This window comes from Rhinatrema bivittatum, chromosome 2, assembly GCF_901001135.1.
Source record: "Rhinatrema bivittatum chromosome 2, aRhiBiv1.1, whole genome shotgun sequence".
Taxonomy (NCBI): Eukaryota; Metazoa; Chordata; class Amphibia; order Gymnophiona; family Rhinatrematidae; genus Rhinatrema; species Rhinatrema bivittatum.
Genome location: NC_042616.1, coordinates 318496154 through 318520038, shown reverse-complemented (window position 1 = coordinate 318520038; position 23885 = coordinate 318496154).

Below are 23885 nucleotides of genomic sequence, written 5' to 3'. Positions count from 1 at the left end.
GTGCATCCCGCGCAAGCCCCGAGATGCATAGGCTCTTGCATAGGCTCGGCGCACGCAGGGGGGTTTGGGGTAGGTTTTCGGGGGGTACACGCGTACCCCTTTGAAAATCTACCCCATAGGATCTTGCTCTCACAGGCTCCCAAATACACACACACACACACACACACACACACACACACACACACACAGAGTCTCTCGCTCTCAAGCCCAGTATCCTGTTTCTAACAGTGGCCAGTTCAAGTCACAAGTAAATGCAAGATCCCAAACAGTAAATAGATCCCATTTTCAATGTTATTCTCCAGTCCATTTGTAATAATTTCTACCAGTCTGTTTGTTTTTTTAACCACTGCTGTACAATGAACAGAAGATTTCAAAGTATTTTCCACTATGACTCCCAAGGTTCTTTTCCTGGGTGGTAACTCATAATATGGAACCTAACATCTCTCTTCTCTCATACACAGGCTCTCTCTCACACACAAATACACAAGAACACATACACAGTCTCTTGTCCTCAGACTCCTCCCCCCACACACCCTCCTAGCTTTGCTCTCATATACAAACACAAGAGAGATGAGAGTCTCACACTCACCACTCATTGCCCCATCCCCATCAGTTTCACAGTCAATCTCTCACTGCCATCTTTGTTTCTGCTCCTTTCCTTTCACTGTCTCCTCTACCCTCTCACTTATCCCCTTCTATTCCCTTTATTCATGCCTCCTCAGTCCCTTCCCTTCTCACTAATCCCCTTCCCTTTCCTCTCACTCACACCTCCCCCTCTCACAAGCCCTTCTTTTCTCTCTCACTCTACCTTCTCTCACTCTTCCCATCCCTTTCAGAGCCTGCCTCCCTCTCCTTTTGTGGCCTGTCCCATCATCACTGGCTTCATCAGCGTGCCACCGTGATCTTCTTCAGCATGTGGGGGGCTGGGGTCCCTGCTGGCATGTCATCACTGTGCCACTGCAATTCTGCTCATGTGCCTGCAGAGGGTAGGATCCACTCAGGCACATCATCACCACTCTGCTGTGGTATCAGGCAGCACAGTTTGGGTGGGCTCACCCATGGCTATGCCGCTGGCCCACAGGATCCTACCCCACCCTCCCCCCCACCCCGTGGATACTTAAATACAACCATGTTGGTGCAGTAATAATATGCCTGCAGGATCGCAGCCCCCAAAGACACATGAGCAGAACCATGGTGGCACAGGTAAGATCTGCCCTTGAGGGTTCCATCCCCATGGGCTGAAGATGACTATAGTGTAGTGCTGATGAAAACCAGTGATGGGACAGGCCACAGGAAGTGAGGAAGGCAGGCAGTAAAAGGTTGAGAGGAGTGAGAATGACTCACTCCCTCGCTTCCTCTCCACATCCCTTCTTTTTCTATCTGCCTTACTTGCTCTGTTCCAGTTCCTTCCCTTTCCTCCCCTTCCTTCTTACTGATGTAACCCACTAACCCAGTGGTTAAAATAAAGAAAGGGGAGAGTTCCTTTTTTTGTTGTTGCTAAATATAATAGCTGAGAAAATGCTTTGAAACTGAAATGTATGTTAAAATTGGCTATCACAGTACAGGGTTTCAAGGTTCCCATTCCCAACTCTCAAAAGTTGTCAGCTGATTGGGGTTGTCAGAGCTCATGCTGGAACCTAAGAGCTCTGGAAGCTGTTGGTGTACATATCCATGATAACCCAAGTGCTTCATGCTAAGCTGACAGCACAGTTGTGATAGAATCCAATAAGCGAGAGAGTGGACGGTGTCATACCTGATCTCTTTCTGAGACTGCTCTAAGGTGCCAGTAAAACACCAAGTTAAGCACAGAGAGAGAAGGCACATGATTACTTGAGATAGAGAGAATATGAATGTGAGTGATTTAGTGAAAGTGTGTATAGAAATTTGAACCAAAGGTAAGATTTAGGCTCAGGATAGGACAGTTAATTTCTAAATGATGATTGACGCACGTGAATAAATGTCAATCTTTATAGAAATGAGACTAACAGGGTCATTTATCAAATAGCATTTTCGCATGTGTTAAGCACCTTTAACGCATGCGATAGCCCCATAACGTAAAAGGAGAAAGAGAGGGAGAGAGAGAGAGAGAGGGAGGGAGAGAGAGAGAGAGAGACTAGCCATAATACCCTCACACTAGATAGGTATTTATATCTCTATGGGAGGCCCACCTAGTAACTCGAGTGAGGTTTAGGTATTAGTGTAGGAGTTAGGGGCCACTTTGACATTCAAAGTGAGACGTAAGAACAGAACAGTGCTCTCTTGTGAAGATTTGATGACCTTTGGAGTGAGGAAACTCACTCAGAGATGAGATTTGTGCAATGTTCTCTCAACCTAGCTTGTGTCCAGGTAGAGAGTCCATCAAGCTAGGTTGAGAGGTTGAGAGAACATTGCATAAATCTCATAAATCTCATCTCTGAGTGAGATTCCTCACTCCGAAAATCATCAAATCTTCACAAGAGAGCACTGTTCTGTTTGTATGTCTCACTTTGCATGTCAAAGTGGCCCCTAACACTAATACCTAAACCTCACTCGAGTTACTAGGTGGGCCTCCTATAAAGATATAAATACCCATCTAGTGTGCGAGTAGATAGCTAATCTCTCTCTCGCTCTCGCTCTCTCTCTCTCTCTCTCTCACTCTCTCACTCTCACTCTCACTCTCTCTCCCTCTCCCTCTCCCTCGATAGCAAACATGGTCCCCCCAGTGGTTGTATGTAGGAAATACCACAACTCTGGCACTTATCTCAAAGTGCAAAAAAGTTATTGCAATTTGCAGTAACTTACGCTTCGCATAGGTATTATTGCAATAAACTGCCTATTACCATAAAACACACTCCTTTTTCTATCACATGCGATATTTAGTGCATTTTGATAAATCCAGGCCTAAGCAGGCAAAACAGAGTGGGGAGAAAGAGAGAAATGGTGGTTGAAATGAGGCTGAGGCTTCAATGGTTTGTGGAGCAATGGCAGTATAAGATAAACAAAAAGGAAAAGGAATATCCATAGCAGCAGATACTAGAGCAAACACTGGGAAATAAGACAGAAGAATCCTCTGCTTAGGTCCTTTCCAGGGAACTTTCAGTAGCAGACATCGCTAAAAAGAATCATCACTGTTTACAAATAAAAAGGGAAGAGGTTAACGCTCCTGAAGAAGAGGAGGCTCAGATTGTGAAGAAAGAAGGGAGCTTCTCTGAAGAAGTGTTGTCATAAGAACATAAGAAATTGCCATGCCGGGTCAGATCAAGGGTCCATCAAGCCCAGCATCCTGTTTCCAACAGAGGCCAAACCAGGCCACAAGAACCTGGCAATTACCCAAACACTAAGAAGATCCCATGCTACTGATACAATTAATAGCAGTGGCTATTCCCTAAGTAAACTTGATTAATAGCAGTTAATGGATTTCTCCTCCAAGAACTTATCCAAACCTTTTTTAAACCCAGCTACTCTAACTGCACTAACCACATCCTCTGGCAACAAATTCCAGAGCTTTATTGTGCGTTGAGTGAAAAAGAATGTTCTTCGATTAGTCTTAAATGTGCTACATGCTAACTTCATGGAATGCCCCCTAGTCTTTCTATTATCTGAAAGAGTAAATAACTGATTCACATTAACCCGTTCTAGACCTCTCATGATTTTAAACACCTCTATCATACCACTCCTCAGCCATCTCTTCTCTAAGCTGAACAGCCCTAACCTCTTCAGCCTTTCCTCATAGGGGAGCTGTTCCATCCCCTTTATCATTTTGGTTTCCCTTCTCTGTACCTTTTCCCTCGCAACTATATCTTTTTTGAGATGCGGCGACCAGAATTGTACACAGAATTCAAGGTGCGGTCTTACCATGGAGCGATACAGAGGCATTATGACATTTTCCATTTTATTAACCATTCTCTTGCTAATAATTCCTAACATTCTGTTTGCTTTTTTGACTGCTGCAGCACACTGAGCCGACAATTTTAAAGTATTATCCACTATGATGCCTAGATTTTTTTCCTGGGTGGTAGCTCCTAATATGGAACCTAACATCGTGTAACTACAGCAAGGGTTATTTTTCCCTATATGCAGCACCTTGCACTTGTCCACATTAAATTTCATCTGCCATTTGGATGCCCAATCTTCCAGTCTTGCAAGGTCCACTTGTAATGTATCACAATCCGCTTGTGATGCAACTACTCTGAATAATTTTGTATCATACCAGTATTCTGAAGGACTGGGGGCAAATGATCCCATCTCCATGAAAAGTAAAGGCAGAAAAGAGAATAAATTGCAAAGAAGAATCTATCAAATATGAAGTTTAGCATCAAATACAGTATCAAGAGATGTTTCAGAAGAAGATAAAGCTGTTTGTAGTGGTAGCACTAGTATCCGGAAGAGTGCAAAAGTATGAATGCCAGAAACAAGACGTAACGTCACCTTTCTCAGAAGAAAAATACAGAAAAAAGATCATGATAACCATTGCCTAATCTAAAAGTGGTTCCTTATGTTTCTCTGCTTGTTAAATGTTGGATTAAGAATTACCACAGTATCTTCGACATCAGCATCTTTTATAATTGACCATACCAACAGATGGAGTAACCTTAATACTGAGAACATGTCACAGGTGGCAGTAAAGAAAAAGATATATGGGGCACAGTCGGTGTATTAACCTTTGAAAAATGTAAACAGTTTCATCACATACTATTTTTATTTTAATTCTTTTACAGTGCAATATAAGTTTTAAGCCTAATAGCAACTAAATCTAATTAGTTCACTTAAAAATATTTTCTAAAACTCTGTTCTCGTCCCTACTTCTGGGAGAACCATTACTTGGTGGGATTACCTCTATATAGTAACCTCTTCATAAAGAAGTGAAAACTATATCTGACCCAATTTGTTTCTAGGTCCTTAATCATTTTAGGTATCTGAAATCCCTTACTCTCAGTAACCACTGATGTGGGATGGGCCTTTCCTAGGGAATGGGTTTTAAGGAAGTTGTTAGAGATTACTGTGCATGGCCAGACACACTATCATGGTAAGATTTAGTTCTACTATTTACATAAAAAGCTTTGTTCTGTGAAATAAATTGACTGCCTTTGGCCACATGAGCATCATACTTTATAATTAATAGATTATTTAATTAAATTTAATTTTGCACATATATTTACAAGGTGGATTACAATACTTAAAACATAAAATACAAATCAACCTCCATAATTCAACATAAAAAAATAAAATAAAAAATTGGCAATCATAGAAGAAGCTGTGATATAATAGGCTAGATTGCAGCAGAAGAAAATAATATAGTTTGATAATTCAAAAATTTCAAAAGACTGCTTTGAGGTGAATTGCTTTTATTTTTTTCATTAATGTTCAACAGACTTTATCTGCTGTTTATTGTTAGACTCACTGATTTAATCTTTGAGTCTTTCAGCTTAGCTCTACCATGCAGTTTAAAAGCATATTAATGATACAAAAATGAGAACATTAGTAATGGATGGGTCTTCTTTGTGCTGTACTTTACATGGATGATTTATTTTCATTTTTGTAGTGTTCAATCATTCTGTTATCATGAACACTAATAAATTTATCATCTAAACTTTGTGATGGAGCTGATTTACTACACTAGTGCCACTACTGTGGTTCTCATTTGTTCTTCTTTTCGGGATATTCAACACAGGGTGAAAAGTAAGGGCTTCATGTGCAAGTAACAATCCAAAGTTACAAATATTATAGAACTTGTATGTTATTATGCTCAAGCTCTTGCATCAAGTTCCGTCTGCATATTTTACCCATTTCCTGAAGTGTGCAAAGAAGAATTCAGAATAGAAAAAAATGACTTTTGGGTCTGTAAGAAGTTTCTTAGGAAGAATATAAATTTGAAGGTAAAAGAAAAGGCTAGTATATGCACACATCTTTTTAGTAGTAAGATACAGAAGTGAAACATAGACTTATAGAGGATAACTCAAAAAAATGCATGCAAGCCCAATAACATGCATAAATGGGCTCTCATGCATATATGCAGGTATTTTATAATCAGTGTGTGAATGCATGCACAGGTTATAAAATACATGTACCTTTTATTAAAAGCATGCACCGAAACATTAGCAATTGCGTAAGTATGAGTGTATGTTTTATGAAATCATATGTTTGTGCGGTTGCACAATTGCAAACATCTACATGTAGGTTTTTCCCCACAGGTGCGTGAACTTCCAGATTGGGACAGCAACAGTCAAAGATGGCTCCTTCCACATGCCTGCGCTACTTTACCACTAGAGTTCCTGCGGGTGAAATATAAGCACAGGCTATTCCTGCACTGGGGGGAGGGGGAGATCCAGTCGACAATCCCTGCATAAAAATGGCCGAGAAGGCTTTCCAGGCCCTTTTCAATGACCAAGGATTACCTACAAGGAATAAATTTATAGTATGCATTTGTAATGTCGGTGGGGTTAAAGGGATGGCTTAGCGTTTTATTTGGGGGTACACTGGGGGTAGGTTAAAGGGATGAAATTTGTGGGTAATGGGGTGGTAGAGGGGGTAGTTAAAAGTGAAGAGGTTTGGGAGTAATGGAGTGGTAGAGGGGTAAATAAAAGAGGTGAGATTTGGGGGTAATGAGGTAAGGGAAAATGGGTGGGTTTGGGGTAAATTGTGGGTGAGAGTTATAGGTGGGTGTTGGTAGAATAATTAGAAGAGGTGATGGTAGTGGTGGGGTAAGGGGTCTGGGTGCTATAGAGGTGCAAGAGAGGTTTGGAAAGTGGTAGGTTGATGGTCAATTGGGGGTAGGGGTTGTTGCAGGCAATAGAGAAGCATGGGGGGGGGGGGGGGAATGGGGTGTCGGAGTAAGGGTGCTAAGCAAGGGCCCAATACAGAACATGTTGCTTACAATTCCTATGTCTCTGAATAGATCTCCCCCAAGATCACCCAGTTCAAAAGGCTCTGGGCCAGTCAGTCCTTCCATAAACCCATTTGTAATATTTCAGAATGATGCTGGCCAGCAAGCCCGGCACAATTGTGTGACATCAAATGTTGACAGACAGTCCAGCGCCATGCAGTTACTATTAAAATGGCACCTTCTCAGGGCCAGCTTGTGCCATTTTCTTGTATTTTCATTTAAGAAATGTTTTTTTAGTTACTTTTATCTAAATTTTTATTTTTATTGATTGATTTAATGTAACTTTCTATTCTAAACTGATCTAGTTTATTAAGCATTGTTTTTTATTATCATTGTATAAACCATAGAGAGAGAGACTTAGTTCTCTCCACAACGGTATATAAAAGTTGTATAAATAAATAAAATAAATAAATATAGCCATACTTTTCTTCCAGGAACTAGTCCAAACCTATTTTAAATGCTGCTATGGTAGCTTTTTTGATCCCATCCTCTGCAACAGATTCCAAAACTTAATAGTACATTGAGTAAAAAAAGTAATGTCTATAATTTGTCTTGAATCTGCTGATTGTTAATTTCATGCAGTGTCCCCTTCTAGAACCCTGGAGGTTGTAGCCCCTCTGCATATTTCTCCCAGCTGTCTCTATGGTCAACTCCAGAAGTCACCACAAACTCTCTCAGCCCTATGCTGCTCCCATTCTGCACTTCTTGAGCAGCCAGCAAAGTACTGTGGATGTGGCTTCTATGGCTCCACTACATTTTCTATTCCTCCCCAATCTTATTCCCTGCTGCAAACTGTGACTAACACTGTCCACCTTCTCCCTTCATCTACCATTCTGTCGTCTGCACTCTCCACTGTTTTGGTGGAAGTTCTGATGCCACTTTGTTGTGCCAATTTGCCTTTCATGATGTATACAGTGTTCATGACGCTATTACTGGGCTGCATCCTCTTTTTTCTTCCTCCTTCTTTGCTCCACTCACATTGCTTTAGAGAACGCCTGACAATCCTGGTACTCCTTTGTCCCTTTGCAGGGTCTTAATATCACTTTTGATGCCACTTTGCCACACTCTAATTACTTTGCAGTTCTTTCTCTCTTCTGATGTTTGGTTTTTTTTGTGGCACTTCAAAGTGGATTATATTCAGATACTGTAGGTACTTTCCTATCCCCAGAAGGTTTATAATATAAGTTGTAGCTGAGTCAATGGAGGGTAAAGCAGTGGGATTTGATCTCTGGTTCCGCTGCTTCAAAGCAGTCTGCTCTAATCACTAGGCTACTCCTTCACTCCCAGATTCCTTGATGGGGACAAGTCAAGAGGAAGCAGGCTGAGACAGACCCCCAATGTTGTTGATGGGGACATGACAGGACACAGCAGAATTGATCAGACCCCAGTGTTGTCATTGGGGACATGAGAGGAGGCAGCAGGTTGTAACAGGCCCCAGTGTTGTTGATTGGGATCAATCAGAAAGTAGCAGGATTGGTCAGACTCCAGTGATGGCAAATAGGACAAGGAAATTAGAAAGTGCTAATGCATGTTTGTCCTAGTGATGTTGTCAAGGCTAGGCAGGCAGAGGGTATCAGTACATGTTGGCCCCAGTGCCGTTGATAAGCATGTGGCCCAACTGATGATGTTAAAAACACAGCAGGACTCAGGTTTTCATGTTTTCAGCCCTCAGACTGGCTCCTCAGACCTTGAAGAGAGAAACAGTGTGATTGCGGATGTATGGCTCAACTGACAGTGTTGGGGACACAGCAGGACTCAGCTTTCAGGGTGGTGCAGCCCTCTATATGGCATCTTGGGCCTGGGTGGCAGCAGCAATGTGATTGCAGATGTGTGGCCCAATTGATGATGTTGGGGACACAGTAGGATTCAGCATTACATGTGTTTCATCCTTCGATCTGGCACCTCAGGCCTGGAAGACAGCAGTAGTGTGATTGTAGATGTGTAACCGAAATGACAGTTTTGGGAACAAAGCAGGACTCAGCTTTAAAGGTGGTGCGGCCCTCGATCTGGCATCTCAGATCTACGCAGAAGCAGCAGCCATGTGATTGTATGTGACCCAACCGACAGTGTCACTAGATGTGGATGTTGCTGGATGCTGGATGTATTGTAGGCCCCATTGCTGGTATTCGAGGTACAGTAGGCAAACAGGCAGAGTAGATACAGGACCTTCAAATTCCTTTCATTCATCTTGCCACTCAAATGGTAAATCTGGATATCCAAACAAAGGCAGATTTATTTTCAGGAACACTAGCTTTTCCATCAAGGATGGTGTCAGCCAGAAGAGATAAAGGTTTACGATGTCCCCTCACTTTTTCACAGTAGCCACTTGTTGGTGTGCAAAAGGGATAGCACAGAGCTAATATGCCAGCACATTTGTCTCCATATCGTCAATGGGCTCTTTTACATAGCATGTCACTGAGCTTTGAGCTGCCTTCTCCTTTACTGTGTGTCTTTCTTCCCATCTGCTTTTGCAATCACCTGGGGCAGAAGTGAGGATTGTTTCCATTTTCCTGTATATGGTATGCTAGGTGGCAATGACAGGGTGCTGTTCTGACTTGCACTACTGTCTGACCTGACCAATGATGGTGTTTCCTCCTCTGTCTCAACCTCTGGCGCTCTAGTTGACAGACCTCCTCAGGATGTTTTTCATGTGTGTCAGATTGTTGGCCTCTAGTGCGAGTCTCTCTTTCACAAGTGGCTCACATAATGTATCAAGCATGGGTTATGGTCAGAGGTCCTAGTCTCTCTGTCACCTCAGCTCTTATTCCCTCTTCCTGTTGAAAGCCCTCCAACTTTTCTAACAGAATATTTACTATGGGGATGACATCTCCCAAGGTGGCACTTGTGACACTCAGCTCCTTTGTTACATTCTTAAAGGGCTGAGGAATTGTCACAAGCTGCAGCATGACCAGCCAATCATGATGCCCTAGGGGAGTCTGCACGTCTATCTCCAGTTCCTTAGACAGATACTCCATCACTGAAGTGGAGGCTAGAACAGTACTCCTTAATCTCTTAACTCAGGGTCTGGAGTTAACAGCTCTCCAATCTCTGATTCAGAAAATCCATTAAAAGGAGATTCTTCAAACTCTGATTCAGAGGAAGAGGATGACATAACTGCTTTTGCTGCCTTTGCTGCACCAATTGTTGACTGACCTGCCAGTGCTTTAGGTTTTACCACTTGCACTTCAACTTCCGCAGGCACCGGTGGTGGTTGTACCCTAAGGCTGTTGCCTGCCTTTTCCTCTCTTCCAACACAACAGGGTCTGGCTGAGATACAGCTGATGCTGGTACATCCTCCTCCTCAAATTTCAGTTTCTTGCAGCTTGACATACCTGCCTTTCCTGCTGATATTTTGGATATTAATAAATCCCTCTTTATTTTGGTTGGGGGACTTACTGTTTGTGTCATTCAGTAGTTCAACCTTCTTCATGGAAAAGAGGAACTGTTCTACTTGGGATGGCTCACGGTGGAATTGTTGAAGACTTTACTATGGCATTTTGCTGGAACCATATGGGTTTTGGACCCTGGCAGAAGAAAGAATTTAGCAACTGATCTGTAACTCTTTGGCGTGAGGGAATTTGGAGCAAAAAATTAATTGATTGTATTTTATTTTGTTTTTCTTCTTCTCTATTTTTAATATCAAGGCCTCTTTTGGAGGATTACAGCTTTCTACATTTCATTGTTGTGGACTTTACACTAAATCTTACTTGTTTGGAACTAAGCTAAAAGGTGTGGATATTGAATGTGTGACAAGTCTCTCCTTGCGCCTGCCAGAATATCCTGGTCCCCAATTTGTGAATCCTGATGGACTAAACCCATTCCTGGGTTGCAGCAATGTCACTCACCCTCTCTGTATTCTACGAAGGTGGCCCCAAGCAAAAAGGGGGTTACACTTGCAATCCTAGTAGCAGCCAGTCAAAAACTAGGAAAGTTAAAATTCATCTGCATACTTCTCTCAGCTGCCTTTGTAGTTGATGCTGGAGGTCTCCTGTTAAATAAGCTTTCCGTGATGACCTTATCTTCTCTAAGTACCCTTTAACCCCTTGATCATCTAACGGTCCAACTGACTCCCTCACAGGCTTTCTGCTTCGGATATATTTTAAAAAGTTTTTACTGTGAGTTTTTGCCTCTATGGCCAACTTCTTTTCAAATTCTCTCTTTGCCTGTCTTATCAATGTCTTTCATTTAACTTGCCAACGTTTATGCATTATCCTATTTTCTTCTGTTGGATCCTTCTTCCAATTTTTTAATGAGGATCTTTTGGCTAAAATAGCTTCTTTCACCTCCCCTTTTAACCATGCCGGTAATCGTTTGCCTTCTTTCCACCTTTTTTAATGTGTGGAATACATCTGGATTGTGCTTCTAGGATGGTATTTTTTTAACAATGACCATGTCTCTTGCACACGTTTTACTTTTGTAGCTGCTCCTTTCAATTTTTTTCTATTTTTCTCATTTTATCAGTTTCCCTTTTGAAAGTTTAGCATGAGAGCCGTGGATTTGCTTACTGTTCATATTCCAGTCATTAATTCAAATGTGATCATATTATGATCACTATTGCCAAGCAGCCCCACCACCGTTACCTCTCTCACCAAATCCTGTGCTCTACTGAGAATTAAATCTAAAACTGCTCCCTCTCTCATCGGTTCCTGAACCAATTGCTCCATAAAAATCTCATTTATTCCATCCAGGAACGTTATCTCTCTAGCGTGTCCCGATGATACATTTACCCAGTCAATATTGGGGTAATTGAAGTCTCACAGTACACTGGTGCAGGATAATGAATCTTTAATCACCACTTATTCAATAGTAGTCATAATCAGTTCCAATGGATAAAGAATCTCAATGTTAATAATGGCGACTCCAAACCGTTCAAAATGACAGCGTTTAAATTGATCCCCCGACACGGTCCCGTGTTTCGCCAGGCTGCGTCGGGGGGGACCAAAGGTATATTTGAATCTAAGATATAAAAAAACACACAAATATCAGTCAGTATACAGAAGGTGAAAAGGGGCTACATAGTACTAACCTTTACTGATGTACATACCTATACAGAAATACCCGGAGCGCGCAAGCCCGCACAGGTGTGAAACATTTAAACAGAAAAGAGGCGCGAACCCTGGCAGCTCTCGCGAGAGCTGTCAGAACTAACAGCTGGTCTCGGTGGATCCGTACAGTTAATAAAATAGATTCCACTCGATTTCTTTATTAAGGCCAGAGGGAGCTACTGTATCCAAAGTGAAGATCCACCTCTGCTCCCTCCGACCCAGGATTTCGGGGTAGTTACCGCCCCGGGAGGGGCGGCGCACCACCTCGATCGCCAGGAAGGAGAGTTCAGAGATGGAATGATCACACGCCAGCCAGTGGGACACCAATGGTTCATCGAGTCTGTGTAAACGGATATTAGAACAGTGTTCTATAATCCGAGTTTTCAACATGCGGGTGGTCTTGCCTACATAAAGAAGAGGACATGGGCATCTCACTATGTATACAACCCCTTTTGTGAGACAGTCCGAGGGAGAACGAAGTTTGAATATCCGTCCAGTGTTGGGGTGCAAAAACTCAGATGTGGTTGTGGTGTGTCTGCACATAGTGCAGTGACCACAGGGTCCATGCGTGCCAAGACTCTCGGGTTGGTTGGTAGCTGTAAAAGTGTGGACTAAGGTGTCTCGTAGGTTCCTGCCGCATCTAAAAGTAAAGCGGAGCGGGCTACGTAACAAGTCTGTGAGGGACAGAGCGGACCAGTGTCTACGTATCGTCTCAGCAACGGATCTACCCATGTTCGAGAAAGGCAAAATGCAATTGTTAGATTCATCGGAAGGATTATGGGATGGTAGAAACAGCCATTCCCGATTCGTATATAGTGCTCTTTTAAAAGCTCTCTTTATTACCCGATACGGATAACCCCGGGCCAAAAACCGGCTCATCATACCCTCTGCTTGTGTTAAAAATTCAAGACGAGTCGAGCACAACCGACGTAGGCGTAAGAACTGCCCCGTAGGTATATTATCGCGCAAAGCGCGAGGGTGACAACTCTGATATTGAAGTAGGGTATTGCGGTCGGTTTCCTTACGGTAAATAGACGTTTCAAAAGAGTCCTGACCAGCCATAATCAAAATATCTAGGAAGGCAATTTCTCGGTGGTGAATACAAAAATTGAATTGGATGTGAGCACTAAGAGAATTGAGCCAGTCCAAAAAACAATAGAATTGTATGTCCGTACCCTTCCAGATAACAAAAACGTCGTCAATATACCGGCGCCAGAGGAAAACAAATTTATACCAGTCAGAAGGGTAAACAAATAGATTCTCAAAGTTATCCATAAAGAGACAGGCAAGGCTGGGGGCCATCGTGGCCCCCATAGCTGTCCCTTTAATCTGTTGGAAAAATAAGTCATGGAACTGAAAAAAATTCTTTGTGAGCGCTAATTCAGTTAGTTGCATAAGGAATGAAGTAGATACTCTGTGAGGTCGTGGGCGTTTCTCCAAGGTGTATGAAATGACTTGGAGTGCCTCAGACTGAGGTATATTGGAATATAACGAAACTACGTCCAATGTAACAAAATAAAAGGGGTGGGGAGGGGTAGTTATTGCAGACAATAAAGAAATCAAATCAGCAGAGTCTCTTACATACGATCGAATCAATGGAACAAATGGTTTCAGAAAATGATCCACAAACTGGGATAAGGGTTCAAGAATAGACCCGATGCCTGAGACAATAGGTCGACCTGGCGGATGTGTTAAAGTTTTATGAATCTTAGGTAACGTGTAAAATTGAGGGGTAATAGGATGTGGGGTAACAAGAAATTTATATTCTTTCAGAGTAATCATGTGTCGATCCAACGCTTCCTGAACAACCTGTTTTATAGTATCTTGTAATCCAGTAGTAGGGTCAGTAGGTAATGGACAATAGAATTCCCTGTCACTCAGTTGGCGAAAAACTTCCATGTCATAATCCGCCCGGTCCTGGACAACCACCCCTCCCCCCTTGTCCGCTGGTTTTATCATAATCGACTGATCCCTGCTCAGAGACGTCAATGCACGTGTTTCATCTCTAGTCAGGTTATATCGGATAAAACGTTTAGACAAAAAAAGGTTACGTACATCTTTGCTAACTAAACGTTCAAAAGCCCCTAACGAGACGTCAAGAGGGCCGGGGGGAATCCACCGAGACCGCGGGCGCATGATCGACATATCTGTGGATCCATCAACATCCAAGAAAAACAATTTAAGCCTAAGCAAGCGAAAGAAACGATGCAAGTGTATAAACACATCAAATACATCCCCCTTAACCGTAGGGACAAAAGATAGACCCCTCTGCAAAACCTTTAATTCCATCTCTGTTAGGCCACGCGATGATAAATTGAACACCGTCTCTTGTTTTACTGCCACGGATCTACTTGCGAACGTGTTACCCGAGGTGGTCTCTGTACCCGTTGGGACGGAATAGAGCCCCTCGCTCGCGACCCCCGCGTGTTGCGTGGGGCGTGGCCAGAGTCTAAAAAAGAGGCCGAGATTGAAGCATATCGAGATGATGTAGAAAGTCCTAAAGAAGCCTCGGAGGCTTGTGCAGTCCGGTCGAGAGCCACAGGTGCGGAGGCTTCTTCCTGGGGTGGTGCTCGATTTCGACGCTGAGCCGCACGCGGGCGTTGTGTTGTGAAACCTTCTGAGGAGGAATCTCCAGAGGACGAAGAGTCTTCGGCAAATGTAACCTTCTTGGAAGGTTTCTGGTTCATCCAGAATTGAAGTCTCCCATTATTACCGTACTACCAATTTGGTTAGCTTCCCTAATTTCTCTTAGCATTTCACTGTCAGTCTCACCATCTTGACCAGGTGGACGGTAGTATACTCCTATCACTATAGTCTTCCCCGACACACAAGGGATTTATTTTCTACCCATAAAGATTCAATTGTGCATTTAGTCTCGTGCAGGATGTTTATCCTGTTGGACTCTATGCCATCCCGGACATAAAGCACCACACTGCCTCCCAGGTGTTCCTCTCTGTCATTGCGATATAATTTGTACCCCAGTATAGCACTGTCCCATTGGTTGTCCTCTTTCCACCATGTCTCTGAGATGCCAATTAAGTCTATGTCATCATTCACTGCTATACATTCTAATTCTCCGATCTTACTTCTTAGACTTCCTGCTTTAGCATACAAACATTTCAAAGTTTGTTTTTTGTTTGTATTTTCATTCTGCTTTTTAATTGATAGGGATAAGTTAGAATTTTTTAGCTCAGGTGAGTTTTTAGTTACAGGCACTTGGACTACTTTTCTTATTATTGGAACCTCACTGTTGGGATGCCCTAATTCTAATGCATCATTAGTATCCTTTGAAGATACCTCTCTCCGAACCATGAGCTGCTGAGCGACTGTTGGCTTTCCCCTTTGTTCTAGTTTAAAAGCTGCTCTATCTCCTTTTTAAAGGTTAGCGCCAGCAGTCTGGTTCCACCCTGGTTAAGGTGGAGCCCATCCCTTCAGAAGAGATTCCCCCTTCCCCAAAAGGTTCCCCAGTTCCTAACAAAACTGAATCCCTCTTCCTTGCACCATCGTCTCATCCACTCATTGAGACTCCGGAGCTCTGCCTGCCTCTGGTGACCTGCGCATGGAACCTGGAGCATTTCAGAGAATGCTACCCTGGAGGTTCTGGATTTAAGTATTCTACCTAAGAGCCTAAATTTGGCTTCCAGAACCTCCCTCCCACATTTTCCTAAGTCGTTGTTGCCCACATGTACCACGTCAGCCGGCCCTCCCCAGCACCATCTAAAATCCTATCTAGGTGATGCGTGAGGTCCGCCACCTTCACACCAGGTAGGCATGTTACCAGGCAATCCTCACACCCACCAGCCAACCAGCTATCTACATTCCTAATAATCAAATCACCAACTATGACGGCCGACCTAACCCTTCCCTCCTAGGCAGTAGGCCTTGGGGAGATATCCTCGGTACAAAAGGACAGTGCATCACCTGGAGAGCAGGTCCTTGCTACAGGATCCTTTCCTGCTTCACCAGGTTGATGCTCTCCAATCATGAGACCTTCTTCCTCCAAGGCAGCACCAGGGCTGCCAGTCTGAAGTTGGGACTTGGCTACTATGTCCCTGAAGGTCTCATCTATATATCTCTCTGTTTGCATCAGCTCCTCCAGGTCTTCCACTCTAGCCTCCAGAGATTGGACTCATTCTCTGAGAGCCAGGAGTTCTTTGCATCGCATACACATATACAACTTCTCACCGGTGGGTAAAAAATCAGAAGTGTGACACTCGATGCAAAAGACTGGGAAGCCCTCCTCTTGCTGAATGAGGTTCTACGAGACAAGTTCCACTCATTTGTGATTGTGTACCTAAACGATGTGCTCGTGTATTCAAAGGATCTTACCACCAATCGACAGGAGGTATGCCAAGTACTACAACGACTTCAAGAAAACCGCCTCTTTGCAAAATTGGAGAAGTGTCTATTTGAACAGGAGTCCTTGCCATTCCTAGGATGCATAGTGTCCACCACCGGATTCCACATGGATCCCGAGAAAGTCTCCGCCATTAGAGACTGGCCATGTCTGGTAGGAATCAAAGCCCTCCAGCACTTTCTCGGATTTGCAAACTTCTACCGGCACTTCATCCCCCACTACTCGCAGAAGGTAGCTCCACTTACTGCCCTAACCAGAAAGGGGGCCAACGCCAGGGATTGGCCACCAGAGGCATTCCAGGCCTTTGAGGACTTAAAACAGGCCTTCCTCCTCGACTCCTGCTTATGCCAACCTGATCCTAAGCGATCTTTCGTTGTAGAGGTAGATGCTTCTGACCTGGCCATGGGAGTAGTCCTTAGCCAATTCTCCAGCAAGGGTGTACTACTCCCTTGCTCCTGCTTTTCACGGAAGTTCTCCTCCATTGAAAGAAACTACGGCATTGGTGACAAGGAGCTCCTAGCCATAAACATGGCTTTCAAGGAATGGTGGTAATGGCTGGAGGGGGCTCAACATCCTATTGTGTTATACACCGACTACAATAACCTAGAATACCTATGTCGGGCACAGCGGCTGAACCCTCAACAAGTTCGCTGGTCCTTGTTTTTCAGTCGGTTCAATTTCTCATTACACTACCGGCCAGCATCAAATAACATCAGAGCTGATGCTCTCTTTCGCACCTCAGAAATTGAGGACATGCCAACAGTGCCTCAATACATCTTAGACCCAGCTAAGATCCTTCTGGCCACCATAGATGTGGTTCACAAGAGCAAGACGGTTGTGCCCATCCTCTTGCGAAAGAAAGTCCTCTCCTGGGTATATGATTCTCTGACGGCCGGGCATTCGGGCAGGGCCCGGACACTGGAACTCCTAACTCACTACTACTGGTGGCCGCACATCAGTCGGGATGTTCAGGCATATGTTAGCTCCAGTCCAATCTGTGCATGACAGAAGCCATTATCAAGTTGCCAGTGGGGACTGTTGCAGCCACTTCCCATACCAGCGGAGCCATGGACCCATATCTCTATGGACTTCGTAGTTGATCTACCTCTGTCTGAGGGGAAGTAGGTCATCTGGGTCACTGTAGATAGATTCTCAAAGATGGCTCACTTCGTGGCCCTCCCGAAGCTCCCTACCATGTCTGAACTCGCTCAACTCTTCACATGGCATATTTTCTGCCTACATAGATTACCACATCACATTGCTTCCGATCGAGGATCACAGTTCACCGCCAAATACTGGAGAGCACTTTGCAAAAAGTTTGGGATCCAGTTAGACTTTACCTCAGCATTTCACCCACAAAGTAACAGACAAGCAGAGCAGACCAACCGTTCCTTGAAAACATTTCTACGCTCCTTCGTGGGAGACAAACAGTAAGATTGGGTAGCCTTGATACCTTGGGCAGAGCTCTCCTACAATCATCATGTCCACTCAGCGACAGGAGCCTCTCCTTTCCAAGTTGTTTTTGGAAAACAGCCTAAACTACCCTTACCACTTCCACTAACCGTGCCCTCGCCTGCAGCCCAGCTCATAGCCCAGCAGCTTCATTCACTCTGGGATACCACTCAAGCCAATTTGCGGCGTGCTGTGGACTCCGCCAAGAGGACACGGATAGATACCATTGTAAAGCTCCTACCTTCAACCCCGGAGATCGGGTCTGGATAAGCACCCGCCACATTCGCCTGCGGATTCCCTCCATGCGGCTGGCTCCCAAATACTTAGGGCTCTTTGTGGTTACAGAGCGCATGGGTCCCATCTCCTACCGCTTATGTTTGCCATCTAGCCCAAGGATACACAACGTATTCCATGTCTCGCTGCTGAAACCACTAGTACGCTCTACGTTTCACCACAAATCACCGTAGCCTTTGAACGCAGTTGCGGATGAAGTTCTCATCTACCAAGTACTGGATATTTTGGATGTTCAGTTCTATCACTGACAATGGGCGTACCTGATCTTGTGGGAGGGCTTCGGCTCAGAGGAGAACCCTTAGGAGCCTGCCTCCAATATCTTAGACAAATCTCTTCTCCACCAATTCCACCAAGATAATTCTGACAAGCCAAGACCCCCGGGGAGGGGGCGTAAGAGGAGGGGTACTGTTGGGAAACCCGGTCGTGGGCAGCTGCGGCTGGGTCCCCCCTCACCTTCCAGCAATTGCCGACGCTCCCCGCTGGCTTCCCCGCTCTGACTCGGACCGTGTCGGGGCCTTGCCGTGGTGTCCTCCCCACAAGGGAGACGCAGATGACTTCTTTGGGCAGCTCCGCCCCTTAGGCGCTCGCGCGCACCAGCCCAGGATTTAAAGGGGCCGCGGCAGGAAACCTCAGCCCGGCTCCAAATCCCATGTCATCATCAGAGGACTATTTAAGGCTCCTGCAGATCTTGCTTTGCCTTGGCAACAGATCAACTCTCTTGAGTAGCTAGTTGCTGTTCCTGCTTGTTCCTGATTCCACTCCAGTGTTCCTGCTTGTTCCTGCCTCCATTCTTGTGATCCTGCCTGTTCTGCTCTGTTCCTGTTCCTGTGGTTCCACTCCTGCCTCTGCTTGCTTCTTCGGTTTTGACTTCGGCCTGGCTCCTGGATTCTTCTGTCTGCTGCCCTTCCTGACCCTTGGCGTGTTGTTCAGCTTAGCTAGTCTCCTGCCTGCCCTGACCTCTGGCTTGGTTCCTCGTCTTGCACCTCCACTGCCTGCCATGACCTCTATTTATTTATTTATTTATTTATTTAAGGTCTCTTTTATACCGACATCCGTTGACACATCGCATCGGTTTACAAAAAAAACAAAAACATTTGGGCAGAGCCCTTACATATAACAGCGGAACAAGGTTAACTTTTGGGCGGGGCCCTTACATATAACCAATAGAGTACATTAAACAGGGGGGTGAAAACTAGCTATAGATTATCTCTGTCACTTCAAGTCTTCTGCCTGCCTCGACTCAGACTGCTCACCGGACCTCCATCGCCAGGAGACCTTTGCCTAAGTCCTGCCGGCCCTGGCACCCAAGGGCTCAACCTGCGGGGAATGAGGGCTGGTATAGGTGAAGGTCCTGTCAGGTCTCCTGGTCCTGTTCCGCCACCTGGCTTCGATTGCCACTGTAGGCCTCCCTTCAGTGGATCTTCCAACTCTCGAGCCAGCTCAAGGGTCCATGTTTCCAATATATGTGGGTCTTTGCTGACACTTTTTGCCATTTTGCATAGGTTTTCCACAGTCTTCACTGCTGATTCAGCTTTTCCATTAGCTTGTTGGTGACATGGTGATACTGTGACATACTCAAATGCCCAATCAGTAGCAAGCTGTTTAAATGCATACATGCAAATTGAGGCCCATTATGCAAAGTCACTCAATCTGATTGGCTATAACGTGCAAACTGTATCTTGTGGCACTTGATCCTGGCTTCTGCAGAGATGTCATGAAGCAGTTCAATTTCACAGAAATCTGATCAACTATCAACGGGAACTTTTTCCCAAGATAGTTGAATAAGTCCATTCTGACAATCTGCCAAAGTCATATTGGAATGTCCTGATAGATTATAGTTTTCTTCTGTTGCTTGTGCACCTATGTGTTGATTTTAAAAGGAGCGCATGCACATCTAAGTGTGTGTGATTCCTGGTGTGCTCCCATGGACGTTCCGATTTTATAACATGCACGCGCCGGCACACCCTTGATATAAAATCCAATGGCCACACGCTAATGCATGTCGGATTTTAAAATCCATGCGTACCTATGCAGATGGCCCGCTACTCGCCTGCAGGGGGATATTTTACAAAGCAAAGTGCAGTGATGCAATCAGGCCTCCCCCATTTCCCTCCCAGTCCTTTCCAATTAAGGAGCGGACTGGGAGGGAACTTTCCTATACCTAACTCTATCCTTCCTCCCTCTTCCCCTCTCCTCCCCACCTCCTAAACCTACCCTAACTATCCCTAATATTTTTATTTTAATACTTACTATACGTTCTAAAATAGCAGCATCCCTGGGCACAGGCCAATGAACATATGCACATATGTGGACCCACAGGCCTATCTAAAACTTACAGTCATATGTTTTAAAAAGCACCAACCACACATAAGTATGCTCCTAATTTCAAGAGATTACTCGGGCACAGCTGGTTCATGTGTGTCTTCCTTAGAACTTTTTTGGCGTTTACATGTCAGCAAATTTTAAACTTGTACATGCGAGGCTACGCCAAGTTGTGCATATTACATTGGTTAAAACCATTACTAACATTCGAAGACTTCCATACTGTTGTACAGACTCTAATTTTTTTCAAACAGACTACTGTAACTCCCTATTACTTGGCCTTCCTACAAGTCTATTAAAACTATTACAATTATTACAAAATGCCTCAGCAAGACTTTTATTAGGGACAAGGAAATTTGATCACATTACTCCCTCGCTGATATCACTGCATTGGCTCCCAAAACAATCATGATTCTATTATAAAGTATAAACATTAATATTTAAAATCAGTTACACTAATATCCCTGGTTTGATTGGCATGACATTACAACCATACACACAGCAATGAACATTAAGATCTCAAAACAAAGGACTATTGACTGTGCCTACAATATGGAGGAGACATTGGATGCAAATAAGTGATTATGTGTTTTCCAGAACAGGCCCAAAACTGTGGAATTCTCTACTTGAGATGTTACAATTGATACCAGTAATAAAGAGATTCAAACATGAGCTGAAAACTTGGCTATTCAAAAATGCATATAACCTTACCTAAATCATCAGAATACAGAGACTACAATAACAAGGACAAAGATAATAATAGGTAGCGAAAGATTATAAGTATCTTAAGACAACTTTCTGACTAATAGGTGAAAATAATTGAAATAGAATTTCTGTAATACTTGCCTGATGTCCTAGACCTTTAATTAATTTGTATTGGAACATCAAAGTAGATTTATATAAATTCCTGTTGTGTTGATCTATAATATGAATGTTACTTTTGTAAACTATTGTGATCTGCATTTGGAACGACAGGCTAAAAAAATGTCTAAATAAATAAATAGATATCATAGAGGTCTTTAAGATCATGAGAGGTCTTTAAGATCATGAGAGGTCTTGAACGAGTAGATGTGACTCGGTTATTTACACTTTCGAATAATAGAAGGACTAGGGGGCATTCCATGAAGTTAGCAAGTAGCACATTTAAGACTAATCGGAGAAAATTCTTTTTCACTCAACGCACAATAAATCTCTGGAATTTGTTGCCAGAGGATGTGGTTAGTGCAGTTAGTGTAGCTGGGTTCAAAAAAGGTTTGGATAAGTTCTTGGAAGAGAAGTCCATTAACTGCTATTAATCAAGTTTACTTAGGGAATAGTCACTGCTATTAATTGCATCAGTAGCATGGGATCTTCTAGGTGTTTGGGTAATTGCCAGGTTCTTGTGGCCTGGTTTGGCCTCTGTTGGAAACAGGATGCTGGGCTTGATGGACCCTTGGTCTGACCCAGCATGGCAATTTCTTATGTTCTTATGTTCTTATATATATATCTAACTAGATAAACGACGCTTGACCGACGTGCCGCAAATGCGCAGTAGAGAGCAGCTCTACTGCGCATGTGCGGGCGAGCACGTCAGTCTTAGGCAGCGTCAAAAAAAACCAAAAAACATGGCGGCAGCGGTGGTAGCAGCGGCAGCGGGCAGCGGTAGCGGGCGGCAGCGGGCAGCGGTAGCGGGCGGTAGCGGCGGCGGTAGCGGGCGGCAGCGGCGGCGGTAGCGGCAGCAGTGGTGGGCGGTGGCGGTAGCGGGCGGCGGCGGTAGCGGCAGCGGGGGCGGGCGGCGGCGGCGGTAGCGGGCGGCAGCGGAGGCGGTAGCGGCGGGTGGCAGTGGGCGGCGGTAGCGGGCGGCGGCGGTAGCGGCAGCGGGCGGCGGCAGCGGCAGCGGCGGTAGCGGCAGCGGCCAGTAGCGAGGGAGGGAGGAGAGAGAGAGAGGGAGGGAGGGACGGACTAAGTGGGAGGGACGAAGAGAGAGAGTGGGAGGGAGTGACTGAGTGAGAGGGAGGGATTGAGTGAGGGGGAGGGACTGAGTGAGGGGGAGTGAGCGGGACTGAGGGAGAGGGAGGGAGGGAGTGGGACTGAGGGGGAGTGAGTGGGACTGAGGGAGAGGGAGGGAGGGAGTGGGACTGAGTGTGAGTGAGAGGGAGAGAGGGGGAGGGAGTGAGTGAGACTGAGTGGGAGGGAGGGACTGAGTGAGAGGAGAGGGAGGCTGGGGAGGAGTGGGTGAGTGGGTGGGAGGGAGGTAGGGGAGAGAGAATGAGGGAGGTAGGGGAGAGAGAATGAGGGGGAGGTGAGAGACAGAGGGATGTAGCCCGTTTTAACGGGCTTAACGGCTTGTATATATATAAACAACCTATTTTGCACATTGCTAGAACTTGCACCTGTCTGAATTGTATGTATGTTATATTTCTTCTTAAATCATCAAATTCAGAGCATAATGCTTCCAACTCAGAGACATATGCAGGAAAATAAATATTTTCCCGCTTCATTTGCTCCAAGTGTTAATTCACTTCACTGGTTTGTAATATATGTGTCTCATTTTCAAACTCAGAGATTAATGTCTCCAACTCAGATGCTAGTACAAGAATTATTTTTTCTGCTTCAGTTACAAATACAGAAATGCCATGAATGAGAATATGAAATAGAATTTCTGACATTACTTCCCAGTTTCAATAGTAAAAGCCTGGAATTTTCTGTTGAGGCATTCCTTTTAAAAGAATTGCATTGTAAACTAAATATTTTTTCTCAATTTCACTTAATCAAAACAATTTACTATTGATACCACACAATATCTACTCAGATCTATATTAGCGTACTAAATTAACTGGAGGATTTATCATTTTGCTATAATAATAGCGAAATGATCACCTGCTGGAAAAAAAGTGGCGGGGGAGGGGGGAATTGTATGCAGACAGCCGCCTTACAGCAGTGTGTTGTCACCTGCCGCAGTTGCAGCCACACTGCACACTATTGCCCTTGAAGCACCAATAAAATAGCTGTAGCTACTTTGGTGCTACAAGCCCCTAACGTTCCTTAACCCTGTCTAAATCCCACCCAAACTCCTCCCCTTTCGCTAACACACGCGATAATGGCCCATCATGATTTGAAAAATGACCCCCTTAGGTCCTTAAACCTGAGCTCTTGATATCTGAAGAAAGAGTAGGATAGAGTATAATCACTGTGTTTGTAAAAGTGGCTTAAGACCATTGGAAATGCACTTACATACAAAAGGATAGATTTTAGTTTCAAGATAGGATTTCACAAGAGTTAAAGATCATTGCACTGGATGTTATAAATCATTAGGGGGCTGTATGAGTATTGTCTCTCTTCAGGTTCTAGAAACATCTGTTTAGCTCTATAGTTTTGATATGGTGCAGGTATAAAACTATAGAGATGAGAATCGGAACCGGAATCGGTTTGGATTCCGGTTCCGATTCACATGTGGTTTTTTTTTCATCAGGCCCGATCGCGGTTTTGTTTATCGGCCAAGGTTGCACTTCTGGAACTCAGCTCCTCCATGGCATGCTTCAAGGGCTGCAGAATTTTTACCACCTGACTTATG